Source organism: Penaeus monodon, chromosome 34 (assembly GCF_015228065.2).
Source record: "Penaeus monodon isolate SGIC_2016 chromosome 34, NSTDA_Pmon_1, whole genome shotgun sequence".
NCBI lineage: Eukaryota > Metazoa > Arthropoda > Malacostraca > Decapoda > Penaeidae > Penaeus > Penaeus monodon.
In genome coordinates, this window is record NC_051419.1 from 12,283,211 (window position 1) to 12,283,637 (window position 427).

Genomic DNA, 427 nt, shown 5'->3' on the forward strand with positions numbered 1-427 from the left:
CAACAAGGGTTCGTCTTTTATATCCGATGTCAGTTTACCATGGATGTGAAAAGATAATTCAGATATATTTTTTTATGTACTCCTTTTATGAGACCCACTTAAGGAAGATTATATCACCACCGTTTTACTATCCGAATTTGAAAGAGGGTCTTTTTTTCTCTGCAAATATTGACCCTGTAGCTAGATCCTTCAGCATTGTGGGAGAAGGTTGCTAACTACTGTAACAGCCCCAATAGCTTGAAGTGGCAATGTCAGTGTCATTTGTAATATTTTGCAAAGTATGTAATTAAAAATACTTGAGGCAGTCCCTGCCAGCATGAAAATCCTAGCTTAAAACCTCATTTTGTGATTTGTGGGACACTTACCAAGAAATGCAGAATAGAAAACACAACAACTCACTCACTCACTATTCTTTACAACCGCCATA